Below are 27,188 nucleotides of genomic sequence, written 5' to 3'. Positions count from 1 at the left end.
TTCAATTGCTGCTCTTCTTGCACCAGCCGCCCAAACCAGCGCTGGCGAGACCGCCTGCTCCTGCCTCCAGTGGCCGGCTGTGCTGCCGCGCAGGCCTCACTGCCCCACCCTACTCCCACGCTGGTCAGGCCATCCCTCTACTCACCCACAACCCATGTTATTCTGCGGCGACGGCAGCCTCAGACCATAGTCGAACCAATCAACTCTCATACTCCTCTTTGTGTGGGCATCCACTGATGCGTCTTCCACGGCTCCGTGTCATCCCCTTCCAGGCCTTGTCGTCGTCCACCGCCTTGGTGCTCTCGGTGCGGCGTGGTCAACATGGTCAAGGAATGACTTCCATCGGAAGAGGACTGTATGTGGAGAGGCTGACAACTGGGTCCACGGCCATAGCAAGGAAGTGCTTCCTTATTACGTGTAAAATAATTATTCCTCCACCTGACAGGAGGGACCCACCAGAAGGGACTCTGTATTTTGCGAAAAAAATGTTTCACCCCTGACAGCTGGGACCTACCAGCTACATTTTCGCAGTGCATCCATATTACGGGAAAAAAATGATTCTCCCCCTTGACCGCTGGGACCCACCATCAATAACTTCGCATGCAAGGAAGTGCCTCCATTTCCTCCTTGACAGTCGGGACCCACCTTGTCGTGGAATTGTCACGGCAGATGTCCTAGTGTGAGGACTTAGTCGTGAGGCCAACGCATCTATGTAGTAGCTTGAAGGGGTTGGTCGGAATCGAGAAACGCAAGGTTTTACCCAGGTTCGGCCCCTCACGGTGGAGTTAAAAGCCTACATCCTGCTTCATTGATATTGATGATGATGATCACGATTACAAAGGCGCTCTATTTCGAGAGCTCTTGAGTTGTCTGTCTAAACCTAACTTGTCTCACCTGTGGAACATGTCCCTCTTGGGGAGCCCTGCCCCTCCTTATATATGTTGAAGGGGCGGCTTACATGACTAGTCCTATTAGGATTAGGATTACTCTATTACAAGTGGAGTCCTAGTCTTGCTTCCTTTGTAAGGGAATATTCCTTTACGCTTTCCTCTTAAGCCGGCCTACCATAACGTAAGCTGGCCTTCCTTGAACCGCCTACTGGGCCTTCAGGTCTTGTCGCTCCTCTAACCCGCTGGCAGGGTCATCAATGAGTCACCTGGCTCGGTCGGGTCATTAGTGAGTGGAGAGATCCGAGCGGGTCATTTAGTGACTCGCCAAGTCAGGGCGGGTCACTAGTGAGTCGCCAAGTCCGGCCGGGTCATACATCCAGCCGGGTCATACCGCGGGGCATATCTCCGACATTAGCCCCCAGTTTAATTCGGATTTATCCATGTTAAACTGATCCTGCAAAATAAACACAATAACAAATTTGACAGTTTGTGCTTTGGGTTAAAAAATTCTTGTAAGCCGGCACCTGATCATTGTTAAGTCGTTGTCATTTCCTTGTTGATATCTACATGTCCATGATCTCACTGCAAATCTCCCTTAGCATATATGTTTCGACTTTTTTAATGTAACAAATCCAGATACTTCTATTGAGAAATCCGGGTCAATAGGCCAGCTTTAGAGTCAATTTGCTGACATTTTTTGACCGTGAACTGAGGGGTAAAACCCCCACAGCATTTCAAAACTTTATTAAAGGCAGGCAACAGTTACAACAACACGATTACAAGAGGTAACCGAAAAGAAGAAAAGAAACAAAGAAACAAAGGGCAGAACTAAGGGGGCAAGAAGGAAATCCACTTGAGTAACTCATCCCTGTATCCAGACTTGATTCTATGCTGCATCAGAGTTATGTCATGCCTGAAAGATCCTCTCCATTTGTTAAAACTTGCCCTTTCACCTCTGAACACTTTTGCATTCCTGATGATCCAAATATTCCAGCAGGCAATAAACACTACTTCAGTGAAAAAGGGCTTATCAAAACTTCTCCTTGCTTGGATGACAAGGTCAGACATTGAGGTTCCAGACGACCAATCAATCTGCAAATAAGTCCAAACTCTGACACTGAAATTGCAGTTGAAGAAGAGATGGTCTCTGGTTTCTCGTACTTGCAGGGGGCATAGCCTGCAAGAAACACCATCATCCAGGTGCCAGTGTCTTCTATCAACCATATCCTTGGTGTTAAGTCTGTCCATGGTGAGCATCCATGCAAAAACCTTGATCTTGATAGTGCAAGAGGATTTCCAGATCCAGCACAGCAGGTGGTTGAAAGTTTCAGTTTGGAAAACATGATTATAGAACAGCTTAGGTTTGTAACCCTTGGGAGAACCCTGCCATAACCATACATCCTTGCTAGTGCCATCTCTGGTGTGGGAGGTCAACATATTTCTTATCAAGTTCAACTCATCAAAAGCTTGGGCAGACAAAGGTAGATAAAAGTGTTGGTATAAGTCAACTGAGTTGAAGATGTCCTTAACAGAGATCCAGGGATCTTTGGCAAAAGAGAATAGTCTAGGGAATCTAGACTGTAAGGTAGAAACTTCAGAGCCAAGGTTCCAGTTATCAGACCAAAAAAGAGCAGTGTCCCCTGCATTGACTTGCACCCAGGAGCAGTCCCTAAAGTTCTGCAAAACCTTGCAAATATCCTTCCACCAAAAGGAGCCACAAGCAGTTGTTCCCTGGGGCATGCCATCATGATAATATGAGTCCCAAATTAAGGACACCCAAGGCAGATCTTTCCTGTTGAGAAAATTACTAGCATGCTTAAGAAGCAAAGCCACATTTTGAACACCCAGGTTCAAGATACCAAGACCACCCTTACTTTTTGGTCTGCAAATCAAATCCCAAGCAGCAAGAGATGGAGCAGGCTCATCCCTATTCTTTCTCCACAAACACTGCCTTTGAATCCTTTCTAGCTGCTTTAGGATTCCAGCAGGCACAGCCAGGCTGCCCATAAAGAAGATTGGCATGGAAGACAAGGCAGAGTTTAGGAACTGTAGTCTTTCGCCTTGGTTTAGGAATGAGGAACTAGCAGTCATTCTCCTCTCCATACAGTCCACCAAAGGCATAAAGTCAACCATCTTAGGCCTTGTAGTACCCACAGGCAAACCAAGGTAAGTAAAAGGCATCTTTCCAATTTGACATCCAAAAGCAGAAGCCAGCTCAGTCATGACTGCATTTTCAACATTTATAGGAATGATAAAGGATTTATGATAGTTAACATCAAGACCTGTGGACTGGGAGAACACCAACAGCATCTCCTTCAGAGCTAGAAGTTGCAGCCTGTCTGCAGGGAGGATGATCAAGGTATCATCAGCATATTGAATGATAGGGTAGTCTTGATCATGGCAAGGTATAGGTAGCTTTAGTATTCCCTTTCTGAACATATCATTAATGACTGTTTGCAGAAGATCAGCAGCTATCACAAATAAAAGAGGAGAAACAGGGTCCCCCTGTCTAACTCCTTTTTTGCAGATAAACTTCCTCCCAGGCACACCATTCAGAAGGACAGAAGAGGTACCAGTGGTAAGGAGCTGCTTCATCCATAAAATCCACTTTTCATTAAAACCTTTGTGTTTGAGAATTTGGAAGATAGCTTCATGCTCAACAGAGTCAAAAGCCTTCTCAAAGTCCAATTTGAGGATGACAATGGGCCTCTTAGACTGATGGCATTGATGCAGATACTCAAAGGTCCAACCAATGCAGTCCTGAATTGTTCTGCTTTTAATGAAACCATATTGGTTCTTATGAATGCAATTCATAATTATCCTCTGAAATCTATTGGCAGCCATCTTGGAAAGAAACTTCAGACCCATGCTTGTGAGAGAAATGGGCCTATAATCCCCCACTTCCTCAGGAGACAGTTTCTTGGGTATCAGAGTAATGAAAGAACTATTAATGTTTTCCAGCACTGCTGTCCCCTCATAAAAAGCATTAGCCAAATCATAGAAATCACTTGATATGATGTGCCAACACCTCTTGAAGAATAAACCATTAAAACCATCAGGTCCAGGTGCTTTATCCACAGGCATGTGTTTGACCACCTCATCCATTTCCTCTTTTCCGAATGGTTCAGTGAGCACATCCAGGCCCTCTACTGGAGCAATAAGAGATGCTAGATCAAAACCCATGACAATCCCTCTGGAGGTGCCCATTCTGTTTTTAAAACAGCTCCAAATAATGCCAGCCATTTGTTCATGGTCAGAAACCACAGAACCGTCAGCTAACTTAAGACTAGCAATTGAGTTTCTCCTGTGTCTCTCAGTGGCCATGGCATGAAAAAACTTTGTATTCTCACCCCCAACCTTAATATACCTGATAGTGCATCTCTTTTTCCAGTACATACAGTGCAAGTGTAGAAGCTTTTCCAAATGAACCTTTACAATTTTCCTGAAATTGAACTCCTGCCTAAACAGGGGCCTCCATTCCTCCAACTCATCTAGAAGAAAGATCACATGATTACACTTGGTAATTAACAATTTTAACTTGGAGACACTCATTTGCCATCTCTTAAGGCACATTCTCAGGTGCTTAAACTTGTCAGCAATCTGAGCAGTAATGTGTGACTTTCTAGATGTGACCAGCCAAGATGATTCCACACAATCCATAAAGCCCTGCAGTTCCAGCCAATAATTTTCAAACCTAAAAAGATTTGATTTTGGTATGGTTGTCTTGATTGAGACTAGACAAGGCACATGATCAGAGGCTGTCTTGGCTAGAGGCAGCACTTCAGTCATAGGATAATCAGTGATCCAATCTACTGAGGTGAAAAACCAATCTAACTGCTCTAGAAGAGGGATGTCTTGCATATTGGACCAAGTATATGATCTACCTTTAATTGGCAGTTCAAGGAGACCCAAATGTCCAATAATCTCATTAAATATGAACATATCATTGATGTCCCCCCCAGGTAGGTTTCTATTGTCCACTGACCTAAGAAAGTTGAAATCACCAAGCAGTAACCAATGCTCATTAATGGGAATATTGAGATTATATAGCCAGGTAACAAAATTATCCCTGGCTTCCCCCTGACAAGGGCCATAAACAACAACCAAGGTCCAACTTTCATTATTCTGCCTGGAGGTAAACTTAATCACTATAGCAAATTGCTGAACTTCAATTAGGTTTCCAATAAAAACATTCGAATTCCAAACCACAAGAATACCACCAGAAGCCCCTATTGAAGGGGAGCAAGCAAAAGAATCAAATCTTTTAGGGCAGAAACTTTTGATTGATCTAGAATCAAAGGATGAGCATTTAGTTTCTTGCAAGCAGGCTATAGAGCATTGGCTTTCCTCCATTTTCTGTCTGACAGCTCTCTGCCTAGCATCAGAGTTCAAGCCTCTAACATTCCAGCACAACACATGCCAGTTTCTACATGAATTACTCATTAAAACATATAGTAGAGTGCATAACACACATGACACACAGTGTCACATGTCCAAAACAAAACAAAGTCTGACCCATCACACAGACATAATAAAGTTCATGACATAACTGACAGACATAGAACGTAAAAGCAGCCAAAATGGGGGCCTGCCACACCCAAAAGTCCAGAAGCCAGCTAGACATCAGGATCGACGGATTCAGAAGCAAGTGGGTCCACCATAAGTGCATCCACCGAAAGAAGAGTGGCCTCGATTTCCAGTTCTCTCCCGATTTCCTGAAGCCGCGCAATTGGAGTCGCCGGGGGGATTTCTTCAGAAGCCTGCTCATCAGACTCATGGGCCATGAAGGGCTTCGCTCTGGGCTTCTTCTTCTTGGGCTGTATAGCAAGCTCATGAAAAACGGGTTTGAATCCATCCCGCTTGACGGAACTCCTGGTGCAGCGTCTGACAGCAGTATCCACAATTGGAGTTGGCGCCAGGGGTTGCCGGGGCCTTCGAGCATTCGCCACAGCAGGAATAGCCACAGAAATGACCTGATCAGGTTCAGAATCAACAAAAAGAGCTCTAGCTACTGGCCGGGCCACTTCCTGATCCTTCCAAGTGAGACGAGGCAAATTCATATCAGAGAAAGCAAAATCCCAGCTCCGCTTGGACAGAATGACAGGCGACAGAGGCCGCAATGTAACTGGCTTGGGGACAGAAATCACCATAGGAGCTTGAAACAGGGCCTCGAAAGAACGTCTCCAAATCAATTTAGGAGGAAGAGGCGGCCCATAAGGCACATCAGGCATAGCAAACTCCTCCGTAACCACAGGAGGCTAATACACCACCATGGCCCACTGATCAGAAGCAAACTCCTCATTGAGTACAGGGGCCTCAGGTTGCTCATCATCAAGAACAACCACAGGCGGCACAGGAGTGTCAGTATCCGAGCTTGGCTGAGCAGATAAATCCACCACCATGGACTCCTGGTCCTGCACAGGTTCAGGATCAACATCATCATCCCAGTTTCCCCAGTTATCATCGGCAACCGCATTGTCCACAGGAGGAGGTGGAGGCACTGCGTTCCATCCGAGAGCCGGAAAAGCAGGTAAGTTGAAAGGGGGCATCTCAGGGAAAGGGACCCCAGGCACTGGATGTGGATTGCCATTGATAGGCATCCAATCCTCGTCTTGCGGCATCTGTTCAGCAAAGTTGGCCCCCAAGATGTAAAGAGGAGCCGTCCAAGAAACTCTTGCACCTCCATAGGATGCAAAATCCGTAAACACGACATCCCGTGGCACCAGAATGTCTTCTGGGAATGATGCAAAAACCAGCGATCTGACCAAGTAAGGATCCTCGCTAACCCAATGATGAAACTTGCCAAAAGTATTGACAGCAGCCCTTATACACTCTGTATTACGAAGATCCAAAGGAATGCCCAAGAACATGAGAAGGCCCTGACGGAAACCCTGAACTCCGCGAAAGTTTTCTCCCTCATCATGCTTCATAAAACGCACAAAGCGATCATTGCCCAACGGCTGCGGCGGTAGATGCAGCAGATGGAAACGGACAGCAGCATCACGGAGCTCAAAAAGCCCGACAGATCGAATCCATGGCTGAGCCGATCTAACAAGAATTCCATGCTCTTGTAACCACTGAACTACAGCCTCTCTAGCAGCCCCTATCTCATCTGGTTGGGGGATAGGCATTACCTCAGCAAGCATGAACTCCTCATGGCGGCGCACAATTGGGATATGTGGCGAGACGAAGGTTCTTGGAAGGCGATCTTCACCCCCATCAATGACATGGTGGCCCGCGGGGACATACAGCTGAGGGTCCAGATGGAAGTTCGCCATCGGAAAGGAGTGCTCAGCCTCCAACGACGGTGAGTGCAGCGGCGGAGGAGGGGTTTTGGGCGGCGAGGCAGAGGGAGTCTTGGGGCCAGGGTTGATGGGACTGGACGAGGGAGTTAATGCGGAAGAGGGAGGGAGGTCCAAGCTTGGTAAAGCGTTGTCAGAGAGATATTCTCGCAGGGCTCCTCGGAAGTCGTAACGTTAGCGGATTTGGGTTGCCAAACAAGCCCCAAAACCTGTGCAAATCTGTTGCAATCCTTCTTGATGTGACCCGTCCTAAGGCAAGCGATGCACCACAACTTGGACGTGCAGGCAGCCGCAAAGTGTCCCTTCCTCAAACATTTTTGACACGTGAGAACTTCATCAACCATATTTGAAATTAAATCCTCAAAATCTTCCCTTGCTTGCTGAGAGGAAGGAATATCCAAATTGACAGCAGACGAAGGCGGCCCAGCCCGGTCAGACCCATCAGAGCGCAGCCCATTACCCGTGGCACTTGTTGGCACGTCCACATTCAAAGAACCAGAATTCCCGCCCGAGATAACCGGCGAACGATCAGATAACGGCAGTAGATCTTGAAACGTACCAAAGGAGATAGATGGCCTCGCCGACGTCCACCTCAGGCTCACCGGCGGCGCAGGATGAATGACCACTCTCTCATGTGATGGGACAGTATAACCAGCATCTTCAGTAGTTTGAATACAATTTTGAGAAGCCGGATACCGGTACCCTCGACATGCATTATAATTTTGAAAGACCGCAAAAGATAATTTCTTGCCCACTGAATTAGAAGACTTGAAAGAAGATTTTGATGGCTTAGAGTGCATTGCTAGAACCCCAAGAGCTGCACGCCGCTTAGAAGGACTAACTAGGATCCACTCAGCATCACATTCCAAATTCCAGATCCTAAACTCACGACTCCAATTCGGGCCACCGTTACTCCAAAGATGAAAGTAACATTTGAAATGATCACAAGCAAAAGATCGAAGACTAATAATGATCATGGCGACAGCCTTGCACGATACCTGAAAGCCAAATACCTTATCCTTGATCAAGAACACCATAAGATCAATGCCGGGCCGCCAATTGCTGCTACAAGAGCTGCCGCCACCGAATCCTCATTCAAACGGAAGGAATGACGTCCAAAAGAGACAACCATGGTGAAGATCTCCGAGTCTTCCATGGGATGCACCGAAAAACCCATAGATTGAAAAACCTTCTCAGCAAAAGCCAGACCCTTGGAGAAGTCCAAGCCAAGGGTGGATCCATCATTGGAACCCATGAAAGATGGGTATGAGCGAGTAGATCTCAAGACGCCGGAGAGATTTCGTGGAGAGAAACTAAAATTTGGTGGCTAGGGATGGAGATCGCCGGAGGTGGTGGAGATCGCCGCGGAGGGGGTGGGGACGACCGACCTTCATTCTTCTAGGCTTTGTTTCAAGTATTCTTCTTAATTTGCTGACATTGGTCTCTTGTAGAGAAATATTGTAAGAAATAATCCACTTGAATCAGCTTCCAAAGCGCCGGCTTAAAATATTGGTCTTGAAATACTCATCTGACTTTCAGCCGGCTTGTAGAACTTGACGGTTTATCATTGCAAAAATATCCAGTTTACAAATATTGATAGCACCGGGTCATAATTGTTGCCGACGCCGGGTCATAGTTATTGGTGACGTCGGGTCAATCTGGTTTATTCAAAACTGAGAATTTGAAGATTTTTCTCCCTTATATCCATATTACCTGTAGCCCCCAAGTCTTGAGCAGAAACAAAGTGATGACTTAAGACTTGTTTCAATATAAATACTGCCACTTTGAAGATATCCATGTTGTTCATCTTAGTCACTAGTAAAGACCGAATACTCCATATATGTAGTCCCCAAGTGCCGGGTTGTCATGCTTGCAGCAACCCGGGACTTGTAATTGCCTTATGCTCATAAAAACTTCAACCAGTGTATCCCTCAAGGCCGGGTCATTATGCAATAACAAGCAGGGACTTTATAAATATGATCATATAGACTTGAACAACAACGTGTAGCCCCCAAGGGCCGGCTCAATAAGATAATATTGAGCTGGGAATTTATATATACTTATTTGAAAAGAACATCATATGATGTAACCCCCATCATGGGGCTTGAACCCACGTCAACATGGTTAAGAGCTTTGTGCTTTACCAACTGAGCAGTGGACCCTTCAATATAATGGAATAAAACTTGTGTACCTTGAATTGTTGATAGGAGCAATTGGTAGCCCCCAAGGGCTGGCTCATTATGATGTGATGAGTTGGGTCTTCAATAAGGCCAGTAAAAATGTCTTTGCATTAGCCCCCAAGTGCCATGGTGCATGCTGGTAGTGACATGGGACTTGCATATTTGATATAATCATGATTTGAATAATGTAGCCCCCAAGTGCCGGGTCGTAAGCCTGCAGCGACTCAGGACTATTCCTTCCATTGTAGAATAAATTATATCCATTGATAAAATAATATCCATTGCGCTGAAGCGACTTTGAAAACCTTAATCATAATATTGGTTATTGATAACCATAATAAAAATTCAGCCATGTTGGCTATTAAAGATTTGAATATATAACCCGGTTTGAAAAACTGGTTCCTATGATATTGAATCGTACTGCCGGTTTAGGATACCTGTGCAGTAAGGGTGATAACGCAATCTTTAGAAGACAAAAACTTCCAAATGTTTATGATTGTCATATATGGCGACTTATCATCCAAAGTCAAGCCGGGTTAATTGAAACCACATATATGCCTCAGATATGAACAAAAAGTCTCAAAACAAACTCAAAAGACCGTCTTCAAAAAACTTAAGCAAAATAGAAAGAAGAATTTGAGGCTTCTGATTCGAATACGATCAGTAAACTGGACAAAGGGGTTAAGCTAGGATTGGAATATGATCATGTAGCCCCCAGTGGCTTTGGCGTTGCGCCGATCAAGAGGGTACCGACAACTATGTTCTCTTTGGTTCGAATACGACCTATGTTTGAACAGGAAGCCCCCAAATGACCTTGAGAGGTTTTTAACGACCCTAATTCGAATACGATCCAAGTCGGACCCAAAAGGGGTTAAGCTATGATTCAAATACGATCAAGAAGCCCCCTAGTGAGTTTGGCATTGCGCCGATCAAGAGGGTACCGATAGCTATGTTCTCTTTGGTTCGAATACGACCTATGTTTGAACAGGAAGCCCCCAAATGACCTGTAAATGTGGCTATGAGCCGGATCAAAGGGTAATCATAGCTTAGATCAATAAGCCAGAAGCCCCCAAGTGATATATTTCTGAGCTGTGCTCGCCGGGTGCCTATGTTTGAGTTGTGCTATGCAACAAACTCTCTTTGGTCCCTGTAGTTTTTTCTGAAAACTCGAACTTGCGAGAGATGAATTCTTTTTTAAACAGGAATTTCAAACCAGATATTTAGAGCTTCAAAGCTTTGTGGGAGACAGGTTTACCTTGAGCCGAATTGTAAACCGAAGCATCATTGTGAGCCGAAAATTTTCTGACGGCCTTTAAATTTTTACCAATATGGTGGTAGCCTCCGGGACCGGGTTATCTTCCCTCCAATCACCCGGGGTCTTGAATCTCACGATATTTGCTAAGTCATGTCATCATAGCCCCCGAGTCTTAAGACTACTTGAGGAATTGTCTTGAGATTCTCCATTTTGACCGTGATATAAACCGGTATGAGTCATTCATCAACTCAGTGATATAATAGTCCTTTTTGCAGTAGACAACTTGTCCTGCATTAGAGAACTTGCAAGGCAGAGTAATTGTTCTTTTAAAGAAAATAATATGCAATATAAATATATACTGGATGAATATCACCTGATATGTTCGTCCAGGAATTATCCACCGTGGAGTAGATGATCACCATGGTGAAGCTGAAATTAATCACGGCTGAGTTGGCCGCGGGAGCAGAGAGATGAGCTGGCCACGGTGTTGTAAGCTGGCGCAGGAGAGTCGGCACGTTAAACCACGCGAACGGGCGAAGTTGATTGTAGGTGCGGTAAATCGCGCGGTCAAGCGAGTCAGTCGCGTCGTGTTGATGTAGACCAGACCGCATGGGCAGTGGTTTGCACACGTTTATACATAATATGGCATCGCTTTTATAATGAACATCGGTCCTGCATGATTAAAATATACTGGGCGGAGTATTTGTTCCTCGAATAAAGTAATATGTTTATGAATGAAACAGTTTGGACAGATATCACCTGAGCAGACGACAAATGATTTGGTCCAGGCGCAGTCTAGCGTGGACACATGTACTTGAACTCCGTACATTGCAATTAGTAGTATGTATCAAGGTATTTTTGTGTTGACCCCCTTGAGAATCCTGGCAGACACTGCCACAACTGACCGGCCACTGATTTTTGTCCTCACTGGAGCCAATTAATAATTTAGTATTGTGCCCTTCGATGAAAACTTTGTACGACCCGCCTTGTCTGGTGATATGCTAACAGTATTGTCACCAACAATAAGCAGAATCTCCAATATATCCCTTGTCTTAATAGGTTGATGCAGACCCAACAGTGCTGTAAAATACTTTAACATGGTATTGGAAAGCTTTTGACGTCATGAGAGGAAGGCAATAGTTCTGCGGCTGAACCAGTATTTATATCATGGGATCCTCCAGCAAGCGGCAGAATTTGTTCAAAACATCTTGCAATTGCACCGCTTGCATCATGGTGTAGAGCGGCTCCCGGTAGGTCAAAGCAATGGCGTTGGAAGTACCACGACCAGCCCGAGGTGTGATCCGCCCAAGACGCGGCGATTGCATGATGCGCCATGGTCACAGAGACAAGCCTCGGTGGGTTTGCAGTGCCAGCTGGTCAGATGCGAGACATAGGGCGATCGCGTGACCGGAGCGGCAAAAGTGAGCAAGACGGCGGAGGCGAACATCACTAGGCAAGGCAGCTTGGCACGCCCGCAGCTGAGTAGGCTGCTTGGTGAAAGCCACTCCAGTCAGCTCCAGAACCACAGCGGGTCAAAGAAGTGGCGGCCCAAAGTGTGGTTTTAACCGCAACAATAGCTTACAAGGCGGAGCGGCGGCAGGCAAAAACAAGCCAACCCGCCGGCTCATGCAGGGTGCTGGCGGCTCGAACCCAACGCTTCTGCAAAAGCAAGGCGCGGGCTAAACCGGAATAGAGTGGAGAGGCTCGGCAGGTCAAGCGTGCGCTGTCCAAGTGGCGCCTTAAGTTGAGGCGGGTTGTCGCGCGGTCGCTGCGACTTATGGTCAACATCGGAGGCGGTTCTCGTCCCGAGGCGAGGTGGCTCTGTGATGGCCGCGAGGGCGAGCTTGCAGTAAAGACCGATGGAGGCGGCGGCTCAAGGCACACCAACCTAGTGGTGGAGTGAACGCGTGCGCGGGCGGGTCGCACGCTGCCGGTGAGCGGCGGCTTGTCCCGACTATACCTGAAGCAGGCGGAGACGGAGGTCTCGAAGGCAAGCGACGGCGGCCGGCCGAGTCAAGGTCATCAATACAGGGGCGGGTCATGGCCCAGACCACAACAACGACAACAAATGCACCGGTGGCTCTGGATGTGCAATGGCGACTTTAAGGCGGCAAGGACGGCTCAACCCGGCGGCAGAGGGGCGCTGGCGTAGCAAGGCCGATCCTGCGGCGGAAGAGGCCCGCAACGGCGAACCCATGGCGACTTTAGCGCGGCTTAGCAGAGGGGCGTTGTAGGCGGCGACTCGAAGCCAATTCCAGGCGGCTCGACATGGCGTAGATGATGGAGGAGCAGCGACTGCAATCCGTCCATGGGTGAGTCGGGTGTGGCATGATGAAGATCAGACGGTGGCAGGCACAGCTCGGCGACCGCGCACCATGGAGACGACCCGGTGACGGTCTGCGATGGAGGCAGATGGGAACCGGGGCGGCAGTGTCCGAATCCATCTCCCCGTCATTGTCCTGGTTGTGGTTGGTTTTGACCTCCCGTGAGATGTGCTAATATGGTCATTAGACTTTGTATTTTTGGATATATATATATATGGAGATAGAGTAGCACTATTCTAATCCCAGGATTAGAATAACTATTTGGGTCACGGCGTGTCCTATATAGCTGCGACCACATCCTCCCGAACTCCCGGATCGCCAGGAAAAAAAACTCAGCCACGATCTCTCCTCAACCTCCTGATTCCAGCACGCCACCGACCCCCTATACCTGCTTCCGCCGCGCCGCCCGCACCCTGCCCCAAACCGGCACCGCCGACCCTGCCCCGCCCTCCATAACCACCACCACCTCCACAGATGCGCCGCCACCACGCGCCGGCCAGCTCTCCGCCAGATCGCGCAGCACGCCCTCCGCCCCAACCACCTCTGTCGCTGCCCTCCGCCGCGGCCCTCCGTCACATCCACCTCTGCCTTGTCTGCCCCAACCACCTCCTCCATGGCTGCCCTCCGCCCCAACCAGCTCCCCGCCACCCGGCCCCAACCTCTCCTACGGCGCGACCTTCTGCCTGCACCAGCGCCGCCGCCCCAACCACCCCCACCTCCATCCGCTGCCACGGCCAGCCACCACTGCCAACCGCTGGATCCCGCCGCCGGGCCCGCTCTGCCGTTGGCCCGTACCACCACCCGCACCGCCATGCCACCGCAGGGACCAAACCACCAACCTCGCCATTGCCGGGCACCATCCGCACGTGCGCCCTCCGGCCAACAACCGCATCCCCACCCCGTTGCACTCGCCTCCCAGTCAACCAGCATCTCCACATCCCTCCGGCTGACCTGCAGCTGGGAGAGTTCCCGAAATGCAGCTGGAGGAGGCCTCGACCTGCAGCTTGTCACGCGTGCCACTTCCGCCCTGCTCCCGACGAGTCACGCGTGCTGGTGCATGCGCTTATGTGCGTGCGTGCTGGTGAGTCTTGGCATGCGTTTGCGATGTACTTGATACTGGTGAGGGTCTATGTTCTATGCTGGTGTGATGTGCTTTCGTGGCGTGCTGGTGTGTGTTCCATGAAAACTTGTTGTGTGTTTGATTCAAGGGAGCTCTCTTCTCACCGGCTGACTTTGATGCCAAGAAACCAGTTTTAGGAATCCGAAAAGTTGCGTGACTTTGGTTGAGATCATTCTGACCTCCACCTGTTTGTGTTTATGCCGATGAGAACTAAGTTCAGTTTTATCCCTAATCGCTACTATGATGATGCATCTCCCTGGATCATAGCTACACCTTACAAACAAGGAGGCTTTGAAAAAAACCCAGGATGTACAAACTTGAGTTAAGTTTCTTAGGCTGGCGTACCAATTTCTCCGTCAGTACACCACTTCTCGAACAGCCTCTGCTGCTACTTCTTCACCTCCGTTGTAGCTAGCTGATGGTGCTTCTTTTCAGCAGTTCAAGCTAGAAATGGAGCGTTCCATGCAGCAACATCGACCGAACGGACATACGATGGCCAATGATGGCTGGGTTTGGCGTGCGTCTCAACGGCATGCTGGGCGTGGTGCCGAGAGTGCTGCAATTCGAAGTGGCTGGGCATTAAATTTTAGAGATTGCTTTTTTAGTACATTCAGGGAATTTTCTTTCTTCCTTTTTGCATTTTGTCTACGCACATACTTAGTTCAGAGTGGTTCTGACCTTGGCTCATCTCACCTGAACACTTGCACCATTTGTAAAATATACATAAAATGAGTGTTCTAACTAGCATTCAAAAATGAATCCAGAATAAGTAGGAAGACACCACAAACTCATCCACGGGTTCCAATAGCTCAAGCTTTTAAGAAAATACATTTGACACGAAGCTTTATTCATACAGTTGTAATAGTTTTTGAAGTAATTTTATCACTTCTGTAGCTTTGCTTTTTTTGAAATGCTTTGTTTTGCAAAACAATTGCTTTGGCAGTAGCAAAAAGAAGTTTTCTCTGGTGGCAAGGGGCCATGCAGGCTGTTTTGTTACTTGCAAGGGACCATGCAAGGACCTATGCAGCCACTGAACCGCAACCGCTTCTGGTCCGGCCGCCATCAACACACACCACCACGGCCTACTGTTGACACGACCACGCCTCCGCGGTACCCTCTCTGTGAACCTTTTTTATCTCTAATCGCTACTATGATGTGTTGGACTTGTTACAATTTTGAGGAGCTTGCGACTGAATCTCCTGTATATTTTTCTGTTCTTCGAAAGTGCAGAAGTCCAGGTTGTTCCCCGAGTGAACGTGCACCCTCAACTCTGTAGTGCCTGAGAAGCCACATGGAAGCCCAATCGTGCGTGCATTGGTGTCCCCTGAATTCGTCATGGAGGTTTTGATTAACAAAAAATGTGAAAAAGAAATGCAGGTTTGTCCCGTTCGTTTGGTCACGACAGTGCTACATTTGAGCAGCCATAGCATCATAGAAGCTCTTCAAAAAATGGACCTGATGGTGGTCCATGTGAGCAGCCATAGAAAACAATCTCTACCAGATATCTAAATTCTTCAAACATAGCACTGTGTTGTTGTATTTTTCATTTGTAGGCTGCTCTGTAGAATTTGTAATAGTAGCATGGTCGGATTCAGATTATAATGTGCCATTTTGTAACACACGGTGTGCCATTTTTAGTTCAAAGTCTAGCAAAGATTTTAGTTTACGAAAAGGTTTTTGTAAATTACAGTATGAGCCATTTCCAGCTCATGTTCAGCAGAGTTTTCAGCTTCATGAAGATTTTGTAGAAAATAAACTATGAGCCATTTTAAGTTCAAGTAACATGACATGTGCAGCATTAAACCTAGTTGCCACAAAATGAAATGTGCGACATATATTCCAGTATGTGGAGAAAAAGAGAATAGTTTACTTAGTCATGCATGGAATTGCCTGAGTCATGATGGTAGAAAGTTCAAACAAAAATAATATAGTAGTTCAAAAATAAAAGAGCACTTAGAAGTGGATATTCCACAGTTTCTAAAAATAAAAAACAGGAAGTTCGAATTTTAAAAATAGAGAAGTTCAAAAATCATAAAAAGGACCTTTCATCATTTCTAGAATTAAAAAAAAACTCTAGAAGTTCAAATTAAATTAACGGGGGGTCCAATATTTATTACAAAACTAGGATATTTCTGTTACTAAAAGAAATAATCAAGAAGTAGAAATTACAAAAAATAGAGAAGTTCTATATAAAAATACTTTGATTTTCCTCGTTACTAAATAATAAACCAAGAAGTTCAATTTAAATAATGGAGCAGTTCAATATTTATTACAAATACTCAAATTTTCCCCGTTACTAACGTATAAACCAAGAAGATCAGTTTGAAATAACCAAAAAGTTGTATAGTGTTTATTACATTTCTAAAAAAATACAAAGTGAAGTTCAACTAAAAAAGGTAGAGCGGTTCAATGCCTATAAAAAAACTCAGATATTTTCAGGTAGTCGAGAGAAGGCCAGGGTGATAACTGTCAGAAGTTCACGTACTACACGGTGTGCATTTTGTATGAAAAAAGAATGAAAAAGAAAAGGCTAAAAAAATTGTTGCTAGAAGTTCAAGTGCTCTGTCCGGGGGAGTTAAAAAATTCTTGCGAGAGGTTCACCTTGTATTTCCATGTTCGATTTTTTCCGTATAAAAATCAAATACAATTCTTTACTCAAAAATATAAAAAGGTGCAGTTCAAATTGAAATAACAGAGAAGTTCGGAGTTTAATAAAACCTAGGATTTACCTGTTCAAAAAATAAAAACACAATGCCATTTTTGCACTTCTAAAAACAACTCATAACGAAAAAATGGTTGCTAGAAGTTCAAGTGCTCGGCGAGGAAAAGTTCAAATTTTTTTGTGAGAGAGGTTCACCATGTATTTAGATATCGAAAATACATAAAAAATGTTGTTTTTTGTGTTTTAAAATAATTCTCTCAAACCAGAGAGAAGTTCAAACCGATAACAACCGGAAGTTTACGTACTACATGGTGTGTATTTCAAATAAGAGAAATACAATAAAGTGAAACAGTGTGAAGTTCAAACAGACATGCCCCAGAAGTTCAACTACTTCACGCAGTGCAAAAAACGGCACGTAAAAGACAGAGTGAAGTTCAAACAGACATGTCTCAGAAGTTCAACTAATTCACGCAGTGCATTTCCGTTCGCGATGAACGCGGAAATCATGATCTCGCTATTTTCTAATTTACTTCAAAACGGCAGGAATATCATTTGTGTAAGTTCAAGTCCTTGGTAGGAAAAAGTTAAAAAAATTATTGTGAGAGAGGTTTGTACAAAAGGAATATCATTTGTGTAACACTGACAAAATGGATGAGAAAATTACAAACAAAAATACGTCATACAAGTTCAACGTGAAAATAGCAGGAAGTTCAACTACTACGCTGAATGAATTTCAGATGAAAAACTTTTAAAATCGTCGCGAGTATGAAAAAATGACCAACACGCGGAAGTTGCATGTTTACAACAGCTTTTCATCAGTATATTAATTGCTTAATTCCTGTGAGTGGATGGAGAGCTAGGAGCAGTGGATGGAGAGCTGCGAGCAAAAAAAACACGTGAAAAAACAGAGTGAAGTTCAGGTACACGCTCCGAGAAGTTCAGGTTCTTCACGCGGTGCATTTTCGAATAATCTGTTTCGCGATAAAGGCAGAACGCATGATCCTGCCGTTTTCGAAATTACTTGAAAACGGCTATGAATTAGAGAAAACCATCAACACGAAAAAGTTTCGCATTTTTCGTAGCTTTTCAGTGGTATATTATTTGCCCCATTCCGATAAAGTTTGTAGAAATTACGGCGAAAATACGTTTTTTCCATTTTCGAAACTGGCTTAAAACCGTAAAAATTGGGAGAAACAATACATAGCAAAAAGTTTCGCATTTGTTCATGCTTTCCAACGCCATATCATTTGCTGCATTCAGACGCACGGTTAAAAAATTAGCTCGAAAATACGAACTCGGTAGGACTTGGACCATTTTCTAAATTACTCTTAAACCATTCAAAATTAGAAAAAAACTTTCAAGATGAAAAAGTAGCGCATTTTCATAAGCTTTCCAACGCCGTATCACATGCCTCCATTGGATTAGCCGTTTAGAAATGACATCGAAAAAATGAACTCAGTTGTTCGGTTTACGAAATTTTATGTTTTTTCAAATTACTCTTTAACCATAGGGAATTGGAGAAAACTTTCAACATGTCGAAGGAGCGGTTTTGCAACAGCTTTCCAACGCCATATTATATGCCTCATTCCGATAAACGGTTTAGAAATGCGATCGAAAATACGATTCACGTTTTTTGTGCGAAGAAAAAACGGTTTTCAAAACTGCTCTTAAACCGCTTATATTTTGCCAAAAATTTAAGTTGGGTCATGATATTGGTGTCCATAGCTTTCCAACGGTATATCGCAAGCCCCATTTGGGCAATGTTGGCGGAAGTTCAACCTAGTTCACAGGAAAGTTCAACATACTACTAGCGGGGCAGGTCAGGTTGTGATCAGAATAGTGTTTATGTATATATATAGCACTAATAGTCCTCCCGTCAGATATGCTGCTACATTCCTGTGAGATACATATAAAGACAACTTAGCAAAAGGTGTAGTAGGGCCAAGTCAACCCGAAAGCGGCTGTAATAGCGCCTCGACGTGATGGCCCGTGCGGGAGCGAGTCAGAAGCAGACAGGTGGGCAACTTGCGGTACGAGAGACCCGACGACGGAAACTCGCACAGAAGCGGAGGGGCGTCGGCTGCGATGACGGCACCAGTGGGTCGATAGATGTTGGCTGATGTTTAAATGCTGATTGAGACGCCTATTAATGTTTGTAGCTCCTGGCGACCACGGGTGTGGATGCAGTAACTTGCATAACGCAGCGTGGTGGTACTTTGAAGTAATACTTTCCCTTCGGATCCCACGTGGAGTATTTGATGTTTGCCGGTTCCTCAACGGCTTAACTGATTCGACTACTGTCAAGATACCATATTATTTAGCTTGATGGAAGTTGAATTGCTAGGTTCCTGGTCGCTTTTGCGTGTGACTGACGCTGCCCTCTTTTTTCTTTTTACTCTGATCTAGTAGTATTCCTGGTGTAGCCGTTGTACGGAGAACAAAAAACTAAACTAGCAGACTACTTTCACGTGGAAGCAGTACTAGTTTCCAAATCGGCCTTCAATTTTACACTGCTGGTTGGTAGTAGTATATATGGCAATCAATCAAATCACTTTGGAATTGCTTTAGCGGTCACTGACGGCTTGGTTTGATCTGGGCCCCCAGCAGTATCTCGGCGGCTTGAAGTAGCAGTACAAGAAACAACAGCTTCAGAGTAAATGTCGGAAACAAAGCCCTTGGACGACTCAAAGGGGATGCAGCGACTCATGGCACCAAGGCGGATTTGAAGACGAGGTGAGAATAGCCACGGAGACGGCGCTCGATACTGTGGTTGAGGTGCCAAAAAGCGAGGAACGTGCCCGCAAGGCAGCTGTCGGTGGCGATGGGCTTTTCCTATGGAGAGCCGATGGCGGCTCATAGTAAAAGTGATTCATGGCAGAAACTACTAGTAGCAGCTTGGAACACCTTGGCCATCTTGCTGACCGACCGGATGAACACCATAATTTGTTTTTTTGATCTTGATAAAAGCTGATGTAGATCCTTCCAAAACTGATTTTTCTTCCTCCGAAAAAACTGCGAACCTCTCGAAACCTTAGCTAAGATCCCTCCAAGAACTCAACACCACCGTGCGCAGGCCCCACGGTGGGCGCCAACTGTCGTGGAATTGTCACGGCAGATGTCCTAGTGTGAGGACTTAGTCGTGAGGCCAACGCATCTATGTAGTAGCTTGAAGGGGTTGGTCAGAATCAAGAGACGGAAGGTTTTACCCAGGTTCGGCCCCTCACGGTGGAGTTAAAAGCCTACATCCTGCTTCATTGATATTGATGATGATGATCACGATTACAAAGGCGCTCTATTTCGAGAGCTCTTGAGTTGTCTGTCTAAACCTAACTTGTCTCACCTGTGGAACCTATCCCTCTTGGGGAGCCCTGCCCCTCCTTATATATGTTTAAGGGGCGCTTACATGACTAGTCCTATTAGGATTAGGATTACTCTATTACAAGTGGAGTCCTAGTCTTGCTTCCTTTATAAGGGAATATTCCTTTATGCTTTCCTCTTAAGCCGGCCTACCATAACGTAAGCCGACCTTCCTTGAACCGCCTACTGGGCCTCTGGGTCTTGTCGCTCCTCTAACCCGGTGGCCGGGTCATCAATGAGTCACCTGGCTCGGTCGGGTCATCAGTGAGTGGAGAGATCCGGGCGGGTCATTTAGTGACTCGCCAAGTCAAGGCGGGTTACCAGTGAGTCGCCAAGTCCGGCCGGGTCATACATCCAGCCGGGTCATACCATGGGGTATATCTCCGACACACTTGGTCGAAGCGTACGTAGTATTGTCATTCTGGTCGCGAACGTGTATGTACATACTGGTCGATCGGTCTCTCTGCAACGATGTGAGGAAATATGGCCTAGAGGCAATAATAAAGTTGTTATTTATATTTCCTTATATCATGATAAATGTTCATTATTCATGCTAGAATTGTATTAACCGTAAACTTAGTACATGTGTGAATACATAGACAAACAAAGTGTCACTAGTTTGCCTCTACTTGACTAGCTCGTTGAATCAATGATGGTTATGTTTCCTAACCATAGACATGAGTTGTCATTTGATTAACAGGATCACATCATTAGAAATGATGTGATTGACTTGACCCATCCGTTAGCTTAGCACGATGATCTATTAGTTTGTTGCTATTGCTTTCTCCATAACTATACATGTTCCTATGACTATGAGATCATGCAACTCCCGAATACCGAAGGAACACTTTGTGTGCTACCAAACTTCACAACGTAACTGGGTGATTATAAAGGTGCTCTATAGGTGTCTCCGATGGTGTTTGTTGAGTTGGCATGGATCAATATTAGGATTTGTCACTCCGATTGTCAGAGAGGTATCTTTGGGCCCTCTCGGTAATGTACATCACTATAAGCCTTGCAAGCAATGTAGCTAATGAGTTAGTTACGAGATGTAGCATTACGGAACGAGTAAAGAGACTTGCCGGTAACGAGATTGAACTAGGTATTGAGATACCGACGATCGCATCTCGGTCAAGTAACATACCGATGACAAAGGGAACAATGTATATCGTTATTCGGTTTGACCGATAAAGATCTTCATAGAATATGTAGGAACCAATATGAGCATCCAGGTTCTGCTATTGGTTATTGACCGGAGATGAGTCTCGGTCATGTCTACATAGTTCGAACCCATAGGGTCCGCACGCTTAATGTTCTGTGACGATTTGTATTATGAGTTATGTGATTTGATGACCGAAGTTTGTTCGGAGTCCCGGATGAGATCAGGGACATGATGACGAGTCTCGAAATGGTCGAGACGTAAAGATCTATATATTGGAAGGCTATATTCGGATATCGGAAAGGTTCCGAGTGATTCGGGTATTTTTTGGAGTACCGAAGAGTTAGGGGAATTCACCGGGAGAAGTATTGGGCCTTATTGGGCCATACGGGAATAGTGGAGGCAGGCCAAAGGGAAGGAGGCACACGCCCCCATGGGTCCGAATTGGACTAGGGGAAAGGGGGCGACGCCCCCTTACCCTTTCCTACTCCCTCTCTCTTTCCTTCTTTCTTCTCTCCTACTCCGGAAAGGAAAAGGGGAATCCTACTAGGACTTGAGAGTCCTAGTAGGACTCCCCACACTTGGCGCGCCCCCTCTAGGGCCGGCCTCCTCCTCCTCCCTCCTTTATATACGTGGCCAGAGGGCATCCCATAAACACACAAGTTGATCATTGATCCCCTAGCCGTGTCCGGTGCCCCCCTCCACCATAATCCACCTCGGTCATATCATCGTAGTGCTTAGGTGAAGCCCTGCGATGGTAGCATCATCATCACTGTCATCACGCCGTCGTGCCGATGAAGCTCTCCCTCGACACTGGATCGAGAGTTTGTGGGATGTCACAGAGCTGAACGTGTGCAGATCGCGGAGGTGTCATACTTTCGGTACTAGGACCGGTCGATCGTGAAGACGTACGACTACATCAAACGTGTTTTCATAAATCTTCTGCTTATGGTCTACGAGGGTATGTGGACAACACTCTCCCCTCTTGTTGCTAAGCATCACCATGATCTTGCGTGTGCGTAGGATTTTTTGTCGAAATTATTGCGTTCCCCCGACGCGTGTAGTAGTCGAGCCCCCGACGTAGCACTTCAGGCAGTCCAGTCAACACCGTGTACACATACATACATCCAAATGGCAAAAAATATGGCCACGTACGTACATACGGGCGGGGTCTCGAATGCGTACTCGCGCATACGTACGGCTAGGGCTCGTGTACATGGAGATGCAACGGACGGCAGCAACGACGTCCTGTTCATCAGAAGCCAACCGGCTGGGTCGGAATGGAGAAACTGCGTCGTGTTCATGGGGAGGCAACAGAATGCGTCGTCTTCATCAGGAGGCAACGAAATACGTTGTATTCATCAGGAGCCAACCGGCTTGGATGGAACAGCTGAAACGAGGTCTGGCGTAGCACAGAACAAAGGAAATGGGCCTTCTGTTCGACCGTGTATGATCGAAACGGGGTCCTGTTCTTCGGGAAGGGTCTGGCGTACTGCAAAACAGAGGAAACTGTAACACCCACAATGCAGCTATATCTCCCACGTGTCGGGGCACGACTTAGAGGCATAGCCGCATGGTAGGTCTGTCGCAAGAGGGGTACTCTTTACACTTCCCATGTACTGAATAAGAAAGGGATAAAGAGTCGGCTTACAATCGCCACTTGACACAATACATAAATAATCCATACATCATCCAGAATACAATCAAGGTCCGACTACAGAACCAAAATAAAGAAAGACCACCCCAAATGCTAGATCCCCGACCGTCCCAACTGGGCTCCTCTACTGATCATCCGGAAAAGAAACATAGTAACGTCCCGAATCCTCGTCAAACTCCCACTTGAGTTCGGTAGCGTCCCCTGCACTGGCATCATCGGTACCTGCATCTATTTGGAAGTATCTGTGAGTCACGGGGACTCAGCAATCTCACACCCGCGAGATCAAGACTATTTAAGCTTAAGGGTAGGAAAGGGTAGTGAAGTGGAGCTGCAGCAAAGCACTAAGCATATATGGTGGCATAACTTATGCAAATGAGAGCGAGAAGAGAAGCAAAGCACGATCGAGAAGCTAATAGTGATCAAGAAGTGATCCTGAAGCTACTTACGTTCAAGCATAACACGAGACCGTGTTGTCTTCCTGGACTTCGCCGAAAAGAGACCATCATGGCTACACACGCGGTTGATTCATTTTAGTTAAGATAAGTGTCAAGTTCTCTACAACCGGATATTAACAAATTCCCATCTACCCATAACCGTGAGCACGACTTTTGAAAGTTCAAAATCCTGCAGGGGTGTCCCAACTTAGCCCATCACAAGCTCTCACGGTAAACGAAGGATATTCCTTCTCCCAGGAAGACCCGATCAGACTCGGAATCCCGGTTACAAGACATTTCGACAATGGTAAAACAAGACCAGCAAAGCCTCCCGATGTGTCGACAAATCCGGATAGGAGTCACACGTATCTCGTTCTCAGGGCACATCGGATGGGCCAGACATCGGGTTGGCATAGACCCTTGTTGCCCAAGGGGTGCCGGACATCGCCCAGTTTGGACCAACACTCAGAGGAGCACTGGTCTGGGGGTTTAAAATAAAGATGACCCTTGAGTCCGCGGAACCCAAGGGAAAAGGCTTAGGTGGAAAATGGTAAAACCAAGGTTGGGCCTTGCTGGAGGAGTTTTATTCAAGGCGAACTGTCAAGGGGTTCCCATAACACCCAACCGCGTAAGGAACGCAAAATCAAGGAACATAACACCGGTATGACGGAAACTAGGGCGGAAAGAGTGGAACCAAACACCAGGCATAAGGCCGAGCCTTCCATCCTTTACCAAGTATATAGATGCATTAAAGTAAATAAGAGATAATAATGATATCCCAGCAATGATCCATGTTCCAAGATGGAACAAACTTCATCTTCGCCTGCAACTAGCAACGCTATAAGAGGGGCTAAGCAAAAGCGGTAACATAGCCAAACAACGGTTTGCTAGGAAAGGTGGGTTAGAGGCTTGACATGGCAATATGGGAGGCATGACCTATAAAGTGGTAGGTATCGCGGCATATCAATAGAGTGAACAACTAGCAAGCAAAGATAGAAGTGATTTCGAGGGTATGGTCATCTTGCCTGCAAAGCTCAGAGTTGACGAAAACTTGATCCTTGTTAGCGTACTCAACAGGTTCCTCGATCACCTACTCGTCTCCCGGCTCTACCCAAAGCAAGAACACAAGCAAAGGACCAACAATCAATCACGGTGCAATGCACAAGCAACATGATGCAAAACATGGCATGATATGCGAGATGTGATATGCAATGCATATGCGTGCCCCGGAACTAAAAGATTGATCTAGGCATCAACTTGGCAAACCAAGTGTGCTTCTGGAAACATGAGAGGATTTCGGTCAAAATCGATATAAAGATCACCGGAATCGGATGCACGGTTTGCAAATGGCAAGCAAAACAAGAATGGCACGATTCTGCGATTAACAGCACGATGCCATCTAGAATGCAACAAGAAACTAAGCTACTGCACTCCAACATAGCAACAAATCAGATGACAGTGATATACTCAAGATGCTTTACAAAACATGAACACTGAGCTATGGCTAAATCACATTAGAACAGGTTCAAACAAGCATGGAAAAAATGCAAAAGATATCAGCATCACAGACTTAGTGAAAATACTAACATGCTGGAAATAACATCAGGAAGCCATGTTTAGAGCAAGCAAACAACATGCTACATGAACATATCATAGCAAACAAAGGCATGGCATGAAACTAATAAATTCATTGAACAAAAGTTCATTACTGATCATGAGCCAAATAGGCACAGAAGATATGATGGCACCCATGTAAACATAACAAGTTTTATTAACAGTTTCAGACTTAGCAGAAAACAAAGCATGGCATAAACAGAATTATGAAGGCATCTTTGTGAGATCAAATCACTCATCAATAAGCCTTGAATGACAAGATAAGCATACTAACAGCAAGAAGACATGTTCATGACGCTAACCATGACAAGATCAAGTTCATAGCATGCATGGATCAACTACAACAACCATGGCAAAATTGATTAACATGTAAACAATCTGCCAGGAACATTTTATAGCAAAAGTAGAGCAAGATTAAGACGTGATAGGACACTCCATAATTGCAAACAGTGGCGTGGATGGATAGATCATAACCATATGTCCAAAACATCCTTACTGAAGCAACTCAAAACAAGCATGGATCTCACTGTAGCATCAAGTTTACCTGGCATAAAAATAACAGCAGAACAAGGACTTCGCAAAATCCTAAGTCCCAGAAATCTGCAATATCACGAAGGCTACTTTGCATGCTTGTGATAGTCACCACATTGATAAAAAAATACATGGCAAACACCCCTGTAAAGATGGCATGGCATAGATCAAAACAAATGTAGAGCTCATGCCCATATGATGCACACAACAAATGTGGCAAAATGGAAAATCCTCATACTCTGATAAGTAACATCACCTAACAATTTATAGTACTCTTGCATCCATGATTTGGCATCAAGATGGAATCAAACAAGCATGTCACAATGGAATGAAATGAAGAGCGTGTCCCAATGAACATTTTGATATATCGTGCGCATGAAACGGAGCTAAGGTCATGGAGTTATGATGCAATTAACAGGGCCTGAAAATGTGAGGGGGAAAAGGACTTGAGATATTTTACCCCGCGAATCTCAGATCTAGGGTTGCATGCTTCCCGATGCAAGACGGATCTCGCCGGAGTGGACTGTGGGGCGGCCGGAGCGGGGAGGAGATGGCCGGAGAGGAGGGGACTTGCTAGATCCGAGAGGCGGAGCTCGCCGGAGTCGCTCGCCGACGACGGGCGCGGAAGCTGAGGCAGGGTCTGCAGCGGGCGGCGGGGCGCCGGTGAGGCAAGGCGCGGCGGGGCAGCGGAAGAGCTCGGCTCCGGCGGAGGTGGCCGGTGCGGGCGAGGCGGCGGTCGGCAGCATAGGTCCGGCGAAGGGCGGCGCGAGGAGCGGGAGGCAACATACGGGAGCGAGCGGCGGCGGCTACCGCGGGCTTGCGCGGGCCCGCGACGGGCTTGGCGGGCCGCAGCGGCGGTGACGGAATAGGGCCATGTGTCACGCAGCCATTGGTGTGGAGCGGCGGTGCGAAGACGTCCGCGGCGAGGGGAGCGGTTGCTAGGGTTTTGGACTGCGAAATTTGGAGGGGTGCACATATTTATAGCTAGGAGGAGGAAGGAGTGTCCAAATGGAGTGTAGTTTTCGACCACGCGATCATGATCCGACAGCGGAGGACATGGAAGAGGTTTGGATGGGTTATTGGGCCGTTTTGGAGGGGTGTTGGGCTGCAACACACACGAGGCCTTTGTGGTTCCCCGGTTAACCGTTGGAGCGTCAAACAGACTCCAAATGACACGAAATTTGACAGGCGGTCTACCGGTGGTGTACCAAGGCTGCTTGGCAAATCTCGATCCATTCCGAGGATGTTTAACACCCACTCATGAAAAGAGACAAAAGGGGTACGCTGGTGCACGTAGGAGTGTCGGATTGCAAAACGGACAACGGGGAAAATGCTCGGATGCATGAGACGAACATGTATGCAAAATGAGATGCACATGATGACATGATATGAAATGCATGACATGAACAAAATGCAAAACGAAGACAAGAACCCAACCACGAAGGGAAATCTCCTAACTTAAGGCCGAAAAAGGTGAGAGTTGGAGTTACAAATATGGCAAGTTACATCCGGGGTGTTACAACACTCCACCACTACAAAAGGATCTCATCCCGAGATCTAGGACTGAAAGAACTCCGGATATTCGGAACGGAGGTGGTCCTCACGTTCCCAGGTGGCTTCTTGGTCGGAATGGTGTGACCACTTCATTTTCAGGAATTTGATAGACTTGTTGCGAGTCTTGCACTCGGTTTCTTCAAGAATCA

This window comes from Triticum aestivum, chromosome 3A (assembly GCF_018294505.1).
Source record: "Triticum aestivum cultivar Chinese Spring chromosome 3A, IWGSC CS RefSeq v2.1, whole genome shotgun sequence".
Taxonomy (NCBI): Eukaryota; Viridiplantae; Streptophyta; class Magnoliopsida; order Poales; family Poaceae; genus Triticum; species Triticum aestivum.
This window is presented reverse-complemented; position numbering follows the sequence as displayed.